General features: G+C 35.8%; 1 long non-coding RNA gene across 1 annotated transcript in view; it reads left to right on the top strand.

Moving 5' to 3' along the window:
- LOC101700534 (uncharacterized) overlaps positions 1-14,536 on the top strand; it is an 84,176-nt gene extending 69,640 nt beyond the window's left edge. The window contains exon 5 of the long non-coding RNA XR_205370.3: positions 13,460-14,536. This is a non-coding gene — a long non-coding RNA (uncharacterized LOC101700534). The remainder of the gene's footprint in view (positions 1-13,459) is intronic.
- The last annotated feature ends 536 nt before the right edge of the window (positions 14,537-15,072 follow it).

The raw sequence follows: 15,072 nt of genomic DNA, 5'->3' as shown, positions 1-15,072 counted from the left end.
ACTAGGAATTACCATTAGCTAATAGGAATTGCCTTTCATGAGATTATCCCTGCTTCCAATGAGTAGTTACTGTAGAGGTAGAGGGAATGATCAAATAATACTGTGAATATTAGATTTAAAAAAATATTACAGCAAAAGGCATTGTCATTAACCCCCCTCAAAATGCTCCCCTTGCTTTGAATACACTTAATCTATCATACTTGCCAGTTGGTGTAGCAGTTCTGGAAGTCCTCCTTCATGTGTGTCCTTAGTTGTGTTATCATGTCTGCCTTGATGTTCTAAATTAATTCAAATGTTTACCTCTGAATTTTGAGTTTGGGGGTCATTTTGACATTGGGAAGGTCTAACAGTCACACAGTGCTAGATCCAAAGAATAAGGTGAATAAATAAATTTCATTTGACAGAAATTACTATAAATATTTTGAATAGACTCATTACATTGAGGCAGCCAAACAGTGCAACTAAAGGCACTCATGAAAGAGGACTTCCAGAACTGCTTCAGAAAGTGGCAATGACAATGGAATAAATATGTTTGAAGCAAGAGGGGTTTCAAGGGGAGTTAATGATAATGTGTCTTTTATAGTGATAGTTTTTTATTTACACATTCAGCTTATCATTGATTACACCTGGTAGATATGAAGCTCTGACCCTTTTTGTCTCCCTTAGGATTATGCTGTCAGTGAATGCCAGCTTCAGGCCTTCCCATAGGGCCACCAGAGGTCTTCAGAGAAACTGCATCATAGGTCAGCATTTCCCTCTGTCCCATCCCAGGTCCTTCATTTTCCCTTGGGCTCAGTTCCTTTGAGGACTCCCCAGTATAACTTCTGTAGACATGTATCTATTCAAGAGCCTATTTTCCTGATAATCTATGCAAGAAAGACTTATTTTCTATTATTTGTTCATTAATTTTTTTTCAATTTTACCTCCTGTTTTTCTCCAGTTTACTTTTCTAAAAGGAGAGGGTTAAAATATTTCTTTTTTGTCGTATGTACAAGGGAACTGATACTCCACAAGTGTGATAAGGGCAGGGAAGAGGGCTAAAGAATAGACAAAAGAGCAGGTCAAGTTACTTAAGAAATAACAGAACATTTAGTTACTGTGGAAAATCTCAGTTGGCAAAATAGGGAGCCATATCATCTGAAGAACATTTCTAAAGCAGAATGAAGCTGAAGATTTCTGAATATGATATTTCGCCTCTTGACATTCATTGCCTTTGCTTTAAACTCTTCTTTGTGCTCACCTGCCTGCTCCAAGCAATAACAGTGGATGAAATTGGCTGTCAGTGGACATGCATAAGAATGAATGCAGTCGGTGTTATGAAGGGCTCAGAAATATTGATGATCTCTTTCAATATTTCTGTGGCATTCCGGTGAGCAATTTTTTGATATTATTTTCCTTGCTGGGGTAGAAGGAAAAGGCTGTAGTTGTGGTCTAAGTTCTGCTATCAACGAATTGTGGGAATTTCCTAGTTTCAGTTTTCACATCTATAAAATAGGCAGTGTGCCTATAACACTGGTTCTTTCAGCATCTGTTAAAGAGCAATGGGAAAAAATAAAAAATTAATTAATTAATTAATTAATTTTTTAAAAAAGGGGGGCCAGGGATTTAGCTCAGTGGTTTCGCCACCTGCTGCACAAGTGCAAGGACCTGAGTTCGATCCTCAGTACCAAAAAAAAAAAAAAAAGAGCAATGGGCCTTGTTTCTTCCCCAGGAAAATATGCAGATGTTATTTTATGCATTTATCTTCCCTGAAGTCATCTTATACATGATCATAGCTAAAGTGACCTCTTGTTCTGATATCTACAAGAGAAACCTCAAGGTTCCTCTTAACTTCTCAATACACACTTTAATTTTACTATCAGATTGGTTTGCAAATTGTTGGGTTTTTTTTGGTACCGGGGATCGAACTCGGGTCCTTGCGCTTGTGAGGCAGGCGATGGAACCACTGAGCTAAATCCTCGGCCCTGCAAATTGTTAATAAAGGCAAAATGTATTTGTTGAAATGAATATTTGCTGAGAATCAAGTATTGAGTCACGTTTGGGAGTATAATAGTATATAAGGCAGGCATTGATCAGTAAAGTAGAAACGCTATAAATGATATGAAAATTCTAGGAATTAGATCTTATGCAATGGGCAGTCAGGAGGAAGCCCATGGAAAGGTGTTGCCTCTGTGTCTGGTGATAGACTCGAAGTGATGGCTGGATGGGGGGTGAACACTTGGGAAGAAAAGTTGGATATGAGTTAGGAGAAGATGAGGACATTGCACTTGTAAAGACAACTTGGAACCCATGTGATCAGGGACAGGAATGACCTGACGAAGCTAGTGTCCTTTTCCATTGAGTTAGCAAAATGGCTAGCTATGAACTTGGAGGAGCTCCAGGGGAGCATCCTCAGGGATGGGGAAGAGCAGTAAGCTTAGCACTTTATAACCACAATATGAGGTGGAAGTTAGTGATGATGGCTGTGAGCTGCCCCAGCCATGGGGGCACTGCCCCTCAGAGATTAATGGCTCTTCTTATACTTACGCCTCCAACTCTCTTGTAGTCTTCACTCTTAATGACCAAGAACAAAAAGCATAAGAGTGAGTGGGAATCAGCATTCTAACTAAACTAACTTGACACAGTGAAAATATATATGAATAACACATGGTCCCTCTGTCAAGTCTGGAGATGAAAGGGCAGTGAAATACAAATAAATATAATAAAAAATAATATGAGTATCTTTCTCTAGAGTAGATAGTGCATGGAGCAATTGGCCAAGATCCTGGAAAGAAATGGATATTTCATAGAAGGAAAAAGCTACAAGGACATCAAGGTGGAGGGAGAGTACATAGCAAAACAAGAGCTGAATAATTATGGCATTTTCAAAGGACCAGAAATATTTGTTTGGGGCTAGTGCATGGGGATGGAGACGGGGAGACAATGTTGGAAAAAATATACAAAGACACAATTATTGTAGGCTAATGTGCTAAGAAGTTTGTACTTAATTCTATTTTATGGTTGTTGATTTGAATTTTATATTAAGTTATAATTTAAACTATTTTAATAACTGTAATAACAGGAGGAAGCCCTGTCAAATATGTAAGAGACCACATTCAAACAAACCAGAAATGGCCAACACAATTTACTTGTACTGCCAAGTTCTCATGCTTTTGCACAATCCTCAAAATACAGCCTTTCTTGTCATTTCTATTTAATTGAAAAAATATCATGAGGTTGCAAAAGTAGCTATTAAAAGCCTTTTCCTAATTTAAAGTGTACATCGGCATAAAGTAGAAATTACTTTATTTTCCACTACTTTAAGCTCAGAAATAAAATTGGATATGAAGTTGATAGAAGGCTAAACATTTTTGCACAAATCTGATTTCAAATTTTGGCAATAGTTTAAATATCTCAGGGTTCTTACCAACTGACCTTACATTAAACTAGTTTGGATTCATAAAATAAATGATTGTGACACAATGCCAATTGATTCCTATTGCATAGCACATTTAAGATTCCTTTCTTTTCAAAAAGTATCTCACCACCTAAAGTAAAAATTAAAAATAGCCAGCATAGATACTGATGAGTCAATAAAGGATTTTAAGAGTGACATGATGATATTTTAATTTGAAAAAAAATCTTGTTGATTGGTGAAATTAATAAGAATTGCCGAGAGATAAACCTGAGGCATAGTTACTGCTATTCAGAAGAAAGCCAGTTCTATGACTTTGGAAAGTAGCATTGAATTGGAGAGACAAGTCAGGGCTGTGGCATTAGAGAAGAGGTGGAATCTATAGCACATAGAGGCCACAGGGATGCTGAGGATGAGAAAAGAATTGGGTAGAATGACTTTGGTGACTGGGTATTTTTTATGTCTTCTTCATCTTTAACTTTCTCTACAAGCCCAGCACAGTAGCCCTCACATAAAAAATGTTCAGTAAATATTTTTGAAGTGTTAAAATAAATGGGAAATAACAGTACTTTGGCTGGCTGGTGATACTAGAGAAGTTCCTTTCAATTCTACAGTGTGGCCTTTGTTCTCTTAAGGGGTTTTGTGAAAAATAAGAACCTAGCTCTAATGCCTACTTTTTTTTTGTCATGATGACTTCTTCTGAATCAAAGGGTGCCTTCTACTAAGAAACATCCCTTTTAAGAAATCCTTTTTGCCCTATGGTTTGGATAGCACCTGAATGGAAAATCTTTGACTCTAAATCTGGTGGCCAGTATTTCTAGTATTGCATTTGGAAGGCACTAGAAATGCTTTAACCAGAACGCCAAACAAACTTCCTTGTAGCCTTTTATGTATTAGGAATATTTAGGGAAATGTATTTATTTCTGAAGCAATTATAGATTCAGGGGAAGTTTCAAAGAATGTACAACGAGGTCCTGTGGGCCCTTAACTAGGAAGTACATTTTTAAAATATCAATGAATTAATCTCCTAGTGCTGAGTATTTTTGGATATGTATGATGACTGGGTGAGGCAAGGATTTAGGGCAGAAAATAGCAATATTGACATGTTAATGACTCATTAGCTTCTCTCAAAAGCAGCTAAGTGTTGCTATATTTCTAAAGGTGTCTTGTTTGGACTAAAGGCAATACAAAATCCTCACAAGTGTGTGGAACATAAGACAGCAAACATATTTTTCTGGAATTTAATTAACTCCACAGAACATAAGGCAAGTAAAATCCATTTCTAAAGGAAAAGCAGCAATCATAGCTATTAGAATGCACACACAGAGTTGTGCACACACACACACACGAACAAAATTAACAGTGGACTGAACTTTAAATCTAAAACATACTCAACTTCTTTTGTGCACTGCATTTCTGAATTTCTTGGTCTTTTTACTGAATAAAATATCAAATATTATATATATATATATCTATAAAGATCAAATTTTTGGCAAAACTCTTTTAAAACACATGACTATTATAGGTCTGATATCTGGGTACGTCTGAGCTTTTTTTTAACCAAAATCTTCCTTTAACCCCAAGTAGCTCTTTGGTCTCTGAATTTTCACCTTTATACTCTTTTTCAGACCTTGCTCAATTCTCCCACCATTAACCATTAACATATCCCAAATAAATACAAAGTTGTCATCAACTGTATGTTTTCCAGGCCAGTGGTACAGTTTTACCTTCCATTTGTATGGCATTTTAAAAGTTCAAATACTTTTCACATACCTTGTATTATTTCACGAGTCAATAATTCTCTGTATTATTATTTCCTTATTTAACTTCTTAAAAAGATAAGGCTTAGGGTGATGGAAAGATTTGCTTTAAATGAAAGAACTAGCTAGTAGCACGGGTGTGGATTAAGATGCCTGCATTTCTACTTCTAAGTCCAGTAACCATTTTTTTCTGTCTTGGGCTATCCATGCCCTTGGTAACCTGATTGCTCCAGCTATCTGGAACCACTCTCAATGAATATTTCACTAAAATAGCTAAACGCCTTGAGTCTTATACTCTGGAAAACTCAGCATGCTCAAATATTTCCCAGGCTGAATAAGGCTTTCCTTTTCAATGCTAGTTGCAATTTCCTATTTCTACTGCTTTATGAATCTCTGCTCTGCATTATGTCCCCTCAACTCACATCCTCCTTCTGGAGACATGGACTGGCAAGGAGCCTCCACCAGCAGACTAAGTGCAGCTGACCGGTGCCTCTTCTAAGCTAATCCATAGATGTTCATATGCCCTTTCCCCTGTGCTCTTTCCTCTCTCCCAAGAGTCAAGATGGTGGCATATTGGAAACCATGTCCTGAAGATGGCAGGAAATCTCTGCCTGGGTAAATATTCAAACGAGAGCCATGCTCTGAATTGCTATACCATAAATCATTATGTAAGTGAGAAATAAACTTCTAAATGTCTTAACTCACTATTACAATCCTCCTGTCTTAACGGACTGACCCTTCCTAAGGAGCATGTAAAATCAAAGTGGTTTCCCAACCAAAAGTCAGTTCTGTTTCTACACAGAATCTTGACTTTACCTTAGCTCCACCGTCTTTTAGATAAAATTGTGTGTTCCCACTACACTATATAGGGTGAAGCAGGATGTTGGAAAAACACATAGACATGGGGTTCAAGCATGTGTTACACACTTTTTAGGGGTATGACATTGGAAAAGTTATATAAACACTAAACCATAATTTCATTATTATAAAAATGGAATATTTATGAGAATTAATAAGACAACATGTGTAAAATATTATAGGTTTCCTGAATATGTTGGCACATGTTATATAACCAATGAACATTAGTTATACATGTTCCTCATGAAGTACATGTTTTAGATTTTCTCCATGATTATACAGTGTATGTGTTCCAAGGAGAATAAAGAGTTGATGCTCAGAGATCTTACATCTAATGTGAGAAACGTGGCCGTATAACTTGCCTTCTTATATTCTCCCAGATTCTGGTCTCTTTTAAATGTCACTTTTGCCACCCCACACACTTTTCCAACCTATATCTGTGTAATAGCCTCTCTAATTCTTTACTTTTTCAGGAGCTTTGGTTTCTAGCCTTGATAGCTTGTCCATAATAATCACTCAAAAAATTTCTTTCAGCATAACTCTGTTACAATTAGGTTGATAATTAAAAGATCGTTTGACTTAGCAATGCCTTCTTTTTCCAGCCTTTAAAAAGCAAGATGAAAATTTTGGTAGTAGAGGGAAATTGCAATAATTCATGGCAAGATAGCACAAATATGGAAATACAGTCATTATGTGACAAACCATGTGAAATTACAATTCAGATCCTTAAAAGCTTTCTTATCCTTAAAATATTTATTTTATATTTTATAGAAAATACAAAAGTGTTGACACTTGAATAACCAGAGCTCATCTTACCACCTTTTTTGGTCTAACTACTTTCATTCTTTTTTTCAAATCTCCCCTCATTTAATTTGTCTTTGGTCTTTTTTAAAAAAATTAGAGCTTTTAAATTCCCACTATGAGTTTTATATTTATCCTTTCCTTACTGAATATCATGTAGTAAACATGTTCTATCCAAGAACATTTTCAGGGTCTAATTAACATTTGTATTGCTTTGCCACAGTAGTCATTTAAATTTGTAATGAGAGGAAAAAAATGTTTGGAATTCCTAAATTTTCTTTCCTGGCACCTCTCCTGCAGGTGTTGTGGGAAATGGTCCCTTATCAAGCTCTCTTGGCCCCCATCACCTGATTGTCACAGAGTAGCAGTGCTCTCAGCCAGATAACAGGTCATTCCCTGGTGCTTTTCCTCTGGAGGACTCCGGAAGACATAGGCAGTGCTGTAGTTCCTTATCTATAGTGGACAAGTCTTTACTTTCCCCTTACAAGGTAACATACACACATAACTTATGTCTTTTGCTTCAGCTATGAATTACCTTTTACTTTTCTTTCAGATATCATAATTAAAATATGTTCTACTACAAAAACATACTATAATATACTTCAAGTAATATTATTAAGAAAAGATGGTAACAACACTCTCCTATCATCTGATGGTTTGAATAATCTGCGGAGAGACAGGACATGATTTTGACCCTAGAAATATCCAAAATCACAGAGTGGAATATTTTGGCAACACTGAGGGTCTTGGAAACCTCTTAGAATATTGAGGGTTTTAAGCTAAATGAGAGTATATTTGTTTCACTGAAGATCAGAGAGTCAATTATTGCAATCCAATAGGAAAGAAAGGGCTTTATATTTTTAGCCTACAGTTTATATTTTCTCTCCCTCTTTCCATGAAACATGCCAAGAACACTTAGTAGATTCATAATGCTGAATTGGCAACCAAGTTTGTAGGCAGGGGTAAGGAGGGGAAGATGAAAACCAAGGGATTCCATTAGAAATTGCCTCAGCTACCTCATTAATCTCTTACAGCAAAAAATACATGCAGAACTGAGGCTCCTGAGGTCTCCAAAGAATATAATTTTTGTGGGGTTGTAACAAATTAAAGAAATAAATTAAGTCATCTACCCAGCAGGGAAGTACTTGAAATCCTAAATTTTGCAGTCTTTATTGCTGTTGTGAATTTAAAGTAGCAAAGTGCCCTTTGCTTGAAATGCATGTTTCATATATATATATATATATATATATATATATATATATATATATATATATATATAAAACAATGATATACATGGAAATTGCTAATGTACTTTCATTTTGTTTTCTTCTTACCCTTCGGATGCTCCAAAAGCTCCTTTTGTACCCCTCATCCCAAAACCTTTGCCGGCAACATACTGATTCCAAAAAGAGAAAAACAAGGTGTAGAACAGAATGGAAGGTAGGAATTTGTTGTCTTTCATACTGAAATAAAGGCATACATACTCCATCTTTAGCTTTGGGGATTTATAGACATAGATACATACTTGATTTTCTTTTGTATAAAGACCATTTTAATCCCAACAAACTGGGAGATAACAGAACTGATGGCCAAGAGTTGTGGTACTCTCAGAAGAAAGGTGAGATCTCTTATGGACCTGTGTGTGATGCACTTTCTATAATGTGAGACCTGTCTGAAGCTGCTCTGATATAAAGAGCCTCCTAGCAGTACCTCTGTGGGATGTCGCTTGGAGAAGACTGAGGACATGTACAGTCTAGTTTCTTAAAACAGGAAGAAAAAGAATGTGGAATACTGTCATTTTCCCTTTGCCTACTTTACTACCATGTGTTTGCCAGGTCTTTATAAAATCCTGTTGCTTATCTGTTTTAAATGGGACAAACAATTCTACAGTGGAGACATCAAATTTAGAAGACACAGTGTTTTATAATCCTACTCTAGAAGAAGGAAAATTCAACACAGACAATTGGCCACTGCTCGGATTGCACCTATTTTTATAGCATTATTGGATTTTTGAGCCAAGAACAAACAAGAGATCAGCTAACTCAGCATTTCCCAGAGATGGAGGCAGATACTAAGAGAAATGTGTCCACTACTCTAAACTTCACACTCTGACACGTGGCTCAATCAAGTGTCCTTTCCTGTACAACAGGCTTACTTTTCCTTATACACACATACACCAACACACACACAACATATCCCTTCCCATTCATTTCCTAAAACACTATATCTAAAATCTCTATCTGCTATCTCTAGTCATGGAATATAGTGTAGAAAGATGAGTTTAAGTTCTGGTAAGATACTATTTAGTCTTAAGGTGGAATTTGCATGCAGCAAAAACTGTCCAACATGAGAAAGGCTGATGAAGGGAAGACCTGTTTCCCTCCCCTTCTCATATGTGCCTATGCTAGTATGCTAGTCTGGGTAAATTTTTTTTGCTTCAGACAGAGATTAACACATAGGATCCTTTTGAAACCAAGGACTCTTCTTTTTCATATTACAGAATGAATATAGTCTTTAAATATTAGTATCTAGAATGCATTGTTTTTCTTTTAAAGTTAAACAATAAAAATGATTAGTATAGGTTGGGTAGCAACTGAGGAGGTGTCAGAGCAAAGGTTCAGGAGAGGAGACATTGTTCTTCCCCTAATTCTACTCAGAAAATTCTCCTTGTCACCTGCTAACATTGTTGCTTTTCTTCAATAAAATGAAAGGGTTGGAGTTCGTGAGGAATCACCTTTAAAGCATGTGATGTGGACACGTGTGTATGCCTCTCATCGGTCTTGCTTTGATATAAGGCTCTTTCTCATGCAACACTGTCTACTTCTTCACGCTGTGCCTCTGTCACAAAGCGGGATACCCTAAAGCCATTACTGAGCAGCTGTCCAGTGGACGGACTTTCTCCATGTCTTGGTGAACTGGAAAAAGTGCTGGATGGTGCTCACCAACATATACCATTAAACCCAAAGTGTAACCTTCAACAATATAGAACAGTTAGGTAAAGTGACAAGGATTTGAATCTTCCTTTGTTTGTTAGTTATAGATGGCTAGTCAAGTTACTCAGCTCTCTTGAATTTCAGTTTCTTCAGTCATAAAATGGGGATTATAATTAATGTGAAGATTAAATTAAATAATGGTTAGAAAGTGCCTAGAATAAACTGTTTTGAGTAAATTTTCAGAGATTAATCAAGAGTTCTCAGTACTGTAGATGTCTGAAGTTTCATGACTTCTTGACAATAGTTTGTATGTTCCCCGTTGATTATATATCTGGTTTGAACTCTTTAGGATCTGAAATAAGTTCAATAACATCTCAGAAATGTGTGAAACTGCAAACTCTTCCAAGAGCTTCCATTACATGCCATTGTTTCCTTTTCAGCAGGACAAGGATATTTATTTCTGTTTTATCGAGAACTTGAGATATAAAGCTATTATGTGATTTAGGCAGGTGAGTATGATTCACACCCAAAACTAAAATTTATACTGCATTCTATAGTATATAGTATACTATATGTAGTATAGTGTATGTTACAAATGAAACACATATATACACATCTATGTATTTCTATACCTACTATAGGTACAGAGAAAGACTACATAAAGCTAAAAGTACTTATAATTCTATCGCATAACTACACGTGGCTATAAATGATTGGTCTAAAATTGGAGATCTATTTAGAGTAGTCTTATCTAAAAAGATCCTGAATATCTATGAACAGATAATGTTCAGCATGAGTATATAAGTTAATATTAAAATGAAATCACTTTAAAGAATGACCTATTAAAAATTTCTTCAGAACTAAAGTAAAATGGGATTTTCTCTGGCAAACAAGGACTTATTATCAATCAGGCCATGGATAAAGGTGGTATTAGAGAGTCTGCAACTTATTAGGAGATAAGAGACTATAGGAAAATGTACAGGTATATGCAGACTATAGGAAAATGTATAGGTATATGCAGAATCATCTGATTTTTTTCTGAGTATAAGAGAAGCTTAAATATGAGGTGTTATTAAACAATATGATGGATATTTAAATTAAAAAAACATTTATTACAATAAAATACACATTGCCATTCATTCTGCTCAAAATATTCCCCTTCATTTTGAACACACTTATTCTATCATTCCCACCACATTCTGAAAGAGTTGTGGAAGTCTTCTTTCACGAAAATAGCTTGATGTCCTGAATTGATTCAAAACATTTATGTTTCATGGTCCTTTTCACTTTGGGGAACAGCCAAAAGTTTGTGGATGAGCCAGAAGTTCCATAGTGATAAATAAGGGTGATAAGACACACCACAATGTTTTTACTCCACAGAAATTGCCATAAATATTTTGAATTTATTCAGGACATTGAGACAGCCACAAAAAGACACAAAAGAGGGCTTCACAACTGCCTCAGAAAGTGGCAAGAATGATGGATAAGTGTGTTCAACACAAGGGTGAGTATTTTGAGGCTGATTAATGGCAATATGTATTTCACTGTAACACACTTTTTAAAATTTAAAAATGCAAATTAAAGATGTTAAAACATAATATTGAAATTAGCTACTTGATACTCAAGAGAAAATGAAGATTCATATGAAATTGCCTCTTTGGGAACAAAGAAAAATATGAATCCTTCTTTTATTAAACCATTGTTTTCTATTTCCTTTGGATTATGAAATTAAATCATCTGAGATGAAGCAGTCATAAAGCTCGAGGGTGTGAAGAAAGAAGTATGCTTTTGGAGATGAATTTTTTCCTAGGGACCTGTTTTTTTCCCTCTCCCTTCTTCACTCCCAATTCATGCCAGAAATCTGACACATATTTCCAAAGATTCTGATGTACAGCATATTCCACATATTATGAAATATTTGAGGCTTTAAATATTGCTCTCCAACAGGTTACATCTAGGAAAAGAAACAATGAAAGGACAGTGAGGATGGAGAAGTGTCATATGTAGTGTAGTGTAATATATTTAGGGAATATGTAACCTGAGAAATAAGCAAAGATCTTCTAGTGGAAAGAATTTTTAAACAGGTATAATAAAGAGTCTGACTCTATTTATTTTTATTTATTTATTTTTTTGGTACTGGGGATAGAACTCGGGTCCTTACACTTGTGCAGCAGGCGGTGAAACCACTGAGCTAAATCCCCAGCCCGACTCCATTTTTTGATGTTAGATGCAGATATGTTTTGAGTTACCTCTTTTATTCTCCTTTGCCTTGTATCTGGGAAAACTGATGATAAATCCCAGGAGTCCCCTTCTTTGATACCTTTAAGAGTTTCAAGCCCACAAATCCTTGGCAAAAAAGGGGAATCTTCCCCTCAGTCTCACCATTTAACCACAATAGACACGCAAGCCAATCTCCTTCTTGGGAAACTCACCCTGATATTCCCAGAATGCCACAAATGGTTTCATATCCCTGAGTGTGTATGTGGCACCTTCGGCCTTGACATCTGGATCAAACTTTGGATGGTGCCTTTTATGTCTGCAGAATGCCCAGGATGGCAGCTTTATTGAGGTATAATTTGCGCACTATAAAATTTATCCATGCTGAGGGCATCATTCAGTGAGTTTTAGTAAATTTACAGAGCTGAGCAACCATCACCAAAATGAACTTTAGGACATATTCTTTTATCCAAAATTCCCCTGTATTTGTCTGTAGTGAATCTTTTTCTGTACCCAGACCCAGACAACTACTAATCTGCATTCTGTCTCTACACATTTACTTTTTCTGAACATTTCATATGGATGGATCCCTAAGAATGTAGTCTCTTGTCCTTAGTTTTCACACTTAACATAATATTTTGGAGATTACTCCTTGTTACTGTATGAATCATGATTCCATTCATTTTCCATTCTGAGTAGTACTCCATTGTAGGGATACTCCATATTTTTGTTTATACATTCAGTAATTGTTGGGCATTTATATTGCTTTCACTTTTTGGTGGTTACAAATAGTATTCTCTGAACATTCACAAGCAGGTCTTTGTAGGGATATGCTTTGATTTATCTTGAGGGTAAAAAGTGAAATTGGAGTTTTTGTTTAACTTTATGTTTATTAAACATTAAGTTTACTGTATATTAATTTATATAACAGGTATGTTATAGAATCACATTTTATGTAGCATAAATTATATTATTAAATTTATATTTAAACGTTTAAGAAGTGGTCAGTTGTTTCCTAAGTGGCTATACTAGAAAAAATCCAGGGCTGCAAAAAGAATAAAAAACAAAAAGGGAAAATGTGCAGATAAGTCTCAATTGATAGTGATCATGTGACACAATTATAATATCTTATGGGATTTTAAAACATACAGAATTAAAATGCATAATAATAGCATATAAGGTAGGATGAGAGTACATGATATTATAATGTTCCAGGGCTTTGTATTGCCTAGTAAAATGTAAAAGTACACTCTTACCTGATATTTTCCTAAGGCAAAGGAGCATTTTTATGCTCCTACTACTTTTATCAAGTAGATTCTGTCAAAGTTAAGCAAAAGTGTTTCTGAGGATCTAGTAACTTTATATCAGTTTTAAATTTTGGGATATTTCTTTGCATGTCATATATGAGAAAAGATTAAAATTTGCCCTTTCAAGGGATCAATGCAAAGATTCACCCAAAAGCTCAAATTCAATTTTATGCTTATTTATCTCTTTAGAGATCACGTTGAAGCAAATGCAGTTCATGTTTTAAGGGCAGATGTTCTGGAAGTGACACAGCTGTTCAGCTCACCGTTGGATGAAGAGCAGCAGATCCAAATCAAGCCTGTGCTCCCAGGGTCCTGCATGTGAAGTGACTCTTTTAATGGACCAATTTGCTTGAAGGGTTGTGAATCATTCCCTCAGTCTAGGTAATGTGTCCTGTCTTAAAATCCAGGCTGGTCCAGAAGAGATCACGTAATGAAAAGGGCGTAGGTCACTTGGCCATGAAGGAACAGTTCTGTGGCTCAACTGGCATGTAAGATTCCTGCAGATGGAAATCAGTACCTGTATCTATCTCTGTACCTGGGTAAAGCAGCTGCCTGGGCCGAAACTCAGGTAAAATGGGCTATGGTACTGGTCCTGCTGTCTCCTAGCACTGTGACCTCTAGCAAGTCACCTTGTAATTCTAACCATAGGGATTCTTCTTGTTGTAATATGGGCAAAGCAGTTTAATTTGTAGGCTGAGTGTAAGAATACTGATGTTTGTGAAAGCAGAAAAGTATATACAAGTGTAGGACATTATTCTTTAAAATGTATGTCACACAATCAAGCCGGTAGTATTTATCAGTAGGTACAAAGAGATAGACAAACTTATGGTACTCATAAAAACAACCTCATGTATTTGAATTAAAAGTAGTTAATTAAACAACTACTGGGGGAAAATTCAGATTTTCATAGTGAGTAGGCCAGGTTAAGAATTTTTATTTTGTCATGTATTTTTACACTGACAATACAGAAACTGTTGTGAAACTCTAAATTTAGTTTCCTTTCTATAAGAAGTGTTTTGGTTTTGATGCCTTAAAATACATCTAAGAAAACATGAAAAAAAGAGAATGTTAGCATGAACATATTTTTGATAATCTATAATGGCTTAATCTGGAACTTTATGAGCAGAGCATATATTATCAAAAATGTAAATTAAATAATGCAATTGGAAGATTTGAATGCCAAGGTTAAAGCTACTTATTACTGTACCATGATACACAACACAATTTTTCTAATTTTAAATAAATGTAGAAAAATTTGTGTTTGAGAATGTGTTATTTTTTGCTTCCTTTTTTTGGTATCAGGGATCGAACTTGGGTCCTTGCGCTTGCGAGGCAGGCGGTGGAACCACTGAGCAAAATTCCCTGCCCAAGAATGTATCACTTTCTGAAGAGAGATTTCAAGAGATAGATGAGATTCACCTTATGATCCTAAAGAGTTTATGAATTAGAAAGTCTTATATCAACAATACTGAAGAAATAACTACTATAGCTTTTTAAAAGACTCAGAAGATTTATAAATTTACAAAACATGAGCTTCTTAGGTTGAATATTTTTTACTGTCCTCAGGGCTTTCTCCTTACAAGCCTTTGCTTTTGTCTCCATGCTATTCCTTCTCCACCTTTCCTCCCACTTTACCAGCTCCCCAACACACCCCAGACTTCTACTCCTCCTCTTGTCACCGCTACTTAGGGCAAAACTGTATTCTCAGTCAGACCAATAAGATGGTAATGGCTATCGCAGAATTCTCTGGACCTGTTGCAAAGTCTCATTGTCTATCTTAATTAATTTCAACGTTCTACTTT

Source organism: Heterocephalus glaber, unplaced genomic scaffold, assembly GCF_053883595.1.
Source record: "Heterocephalus glaber isolate CG9 unplaced genomic scaffold, H.glaber_assembly_v1.0 deba00001472, whole genome shotgun sequence".
In the NCBI taxonomy this organism is placed as follows: Eukaryota; Metazoa; Chordata; class Mammalia; order Rodentia; family Bathyergidae; genus Heterocephalus; species Heterocephalus glaber.
Note: the sequence above shows the minus strand (reverse complement) of the source record. Positions and strands in the feature narration are given on the sequence as shown.